Raw genomic sequence first — 3,002 nt, 5'->3', positions numbered from 1 at the left:
CTGAGCCACAACCCCAGCCCCCCAAAACTGGTTCTTTAAAAAGACAAGTAAATGACAGCCTCCTTCCTTCCTTTTTTTCTGGAGAAAAAAAAAAAAGATCAGCTTTTTATGTTTAATGTTAGGGGTCAAATCCAGGGCCTTGCACAACCACTGACCTACACTCTCTGAAAAAAGAGAGAGAGAGAGAGAGAGAACATAAATTATACAATCCAATCAACATCCTATCAATTTATTTGGTATCATTATCAGTAAAGTGAATCTATAGTTTATATGGAAAGCAAAAGACCCAGAATAGCCAACATAATATTGAAAGAGTAGAACAAAGTTGGGGAACTGACATTACATGATTTCAAGACTTACTATAAAGTTGTAGTATGGTATTGGCAACAAAATATATATATACAAATGGATCAATGGAACAGAATACAGAGTCCAGAAATAGACCCATAGAAATAGAGTCAACTGATCTTGACAAAAAATTTTTAATAAAGACAATACAACAGAGAAAACATAGTCTTTTAAGCAAATGGTGCTGGAACAACTGGACATCCACATTCAAAAATGAATCTAGATACAGACCTCTACCCTTCTCAAAAATTATCTCATATATAAAAATATAAACACTAAACTCTAAAAGCCCTAGAGTGTCATAAATTCATTAAATATATTTGTTGCCTTGGCATCCATTTTTAGGCTTAGACGTAAGTTGTTTGAGATGAAAACTCTTACCTCAGCTTTGGCCTAGTTACCTTTGGCATTGTTAAAACTTCCTCCTGGTACAGTTATTTGTGATTTGGTCTACTTGTTCTTCATCTCACTGACCCCATAGCTGCTGACCACAATAAAACCTAAACACCAACATCAGGGTTATGTAAATAAGTGCCTCTTTTGTACTTCTTTGAACTAGCCAATTCACAATTCCTTCAGGAAAGCCAGAGGGCATCATGTCCATGGATGTTAATACAGCCATGGTCCCATAGGTCCTTTCTCCTTCTCACTCCCCACACAATTGTTGAACTGCCTTCTCTAGACCTCCTGATGTCCTCTCATCAGTTCCCTGATCTACCTGGGACTCATAAATAAAATGTGTCTTTTTTCACGTATTTTTATTTCTCATTGTGTCTCGCTTGACACATGCTCCCAATCATGGCCAGGCCTCTCCTAAAGAGTGACTATCTTGGCTTACGGCTATTCTCAGGAAAGAGATTTCAAGATCAGATTAGGAAAAAAATAAATCACAACATAGATGATAGCAAAGGAAAAAAAATCTAGATGACCTTGGGTTTGGCAATGACTTTTTGATACAATATTAAAATCATGAGAGAAAGAAATACCTAATAAGCTGGAATTGGATTTTAATAGGAATTGCATTAAATCTGTTTAATGCTTTTGGCAGTGTGGCCATTTGACAATGTTTATTCTGCCTATCCAAGAGCATGAAAGATCTTTCTATCATTTAAGGTCTTCTTCAACTTCTTTCTTTAGTGTTCTGTAGTCTTAATTGTAGAGGTCTTTCACTTGTTTTGTTAAATTGATTCCCAAATATTTTATTTTTGAGGCTATTGTGAATGGGGTAGTTCTCCTAATTTCTCTTTTAGTGGATTCTTCACTGATGTTTAGGAACGCATTTGATTTATGGGTGTTAATTTTATATCCTGCTACTTTGCTGAATTCATTTATGAGTTCTAGAATGTTTCTGGTGGTGGAATTCATTAAAATTAAAAAACATTTCAGCTTTTTCTCCTAGCCATGCACTATAAGAACATTTTTGAAAGACTTATCTGATCAAAGGCTATTACCCAAAATACAAAGAGCTCTTAGAACTCAACAATGAGAAAATGAACAACTCAATCTAAAAAATGGACAAAATGCCTGAATAAATATCTTACCAAAGAAGATATAAAATGGCCAAAAAGCATATGAAAAGATGCTCCACATCACATGTCATCAAGGAAATACAAATTTAAAGAGCAATGAATACCACTACACACTTAACAGAATAGCCCAGATCTGAAACATTGACAATACCAAATGCTGACAAGGATGTAAACCAATGGCAACTCTCATTTATAGCAGATGGGGATGCAAAATCATAAAACCACCTGAAAGATCCGATTGTTTTTCTTCTGCTAAACAGATTTTACCTTGTGATCCCGTAGTTGTGCTTCTTGTACTTACCCAAAGAAGTAGAAAAAAAGTTGAAAAATTGTGTTCATGCAAAAATTTGCACATGGATGTTTATAGTGATTTTATTCATAATTTCCCAAACTTGGAAGCAGCAAGTTGTCCTTGAATATATGATTGGTTAAAATGAAGTATAGTACACCCAGAAAATGAGAATATTAGTCAGTGTTAAAAAGAAATGAGCTAAAGGTCAATGAGTTGGTGTGAAGTTCTGGCACATGTGGTTGTGCTGGGATGCATTCTTCCTGGTCTTCCTCCGTGGCTGGTTTGGGTACAGTAGACCTACAGTTGCCACATTTCATCAAGGTGGAAACTCAGAAGCAGTGCCTCCAGCAGCTGGTACACCAGATGACTTAATTTTGTTGGGAGAGGTACATGAACAAGCCTGGGCCAAAGTTGGACAGTTGGGCTGAGTCCTGTTTTGTGAGCTGCTTTGAGTGCTTCATTGATGCAAGCCAATTCATCTTGAATCAACTGGAACAGACGCAGAAATCCAAACCACAGTCTTCTCAGGAAGCCTTTCTGACTGATCTCAGCATTACATTTTTGGAAAAGGAAGGTAGAGTAAGAAAGGGAGAGCTGTTGATGGGATGGTTGGACAAATGGCTGTGAGGAATTGGCTCTTATCTTTTGTCACTCTTGGGACATTGGTCACCTGAGAATGAACAAAGATCATTTTTGCATGTGTAGGGTTTGAGGGTCATAGGTGTATTTGTGTTTTTAATGCTAATCTTGTGAAAATATTACATGCATGTCGTCATGTGTGGGACTATGCTTTTTCTCAAATTTCCCTTAACTGCTTCCCATAATTTTGATAG

General features: G+C 36.6%; 1 pseudogene; it reads left to right on the top strand.

Moving 5' to 3' along the window:
* Nucleotides 1-2,418: 2,418 nt before the first annotated feature.
* Nucleotides 2,419-2,796, top strand: LOC114092563 (mitochondrial import inner membrane translocase subunit Tim8 A pseudogene; annotated as a pseudogene).
* The last annotated feature ends 206 nt before the right edge of the window (nucleotides 2,797-3,002 follow it).

The sequence above is a fragment of the Marmota flaviventris genome, chromosome 10, assembly GCF_047511675.1.
Source record: "Marmota flaviventris isolate mMarFla1 chromosome 10, mMarFla1.hap1, whole genome shotgun sequence".
Classification (NCBI taxonomy): Eukaryota; Metazoa; Chordata; class Mammalia; order Rodentia; family Sciuridae; genus Marmota; species Marmota flaviventris.
This window is presented reverse-complemented; position numbering and strand designations above follow the sequence as displayed.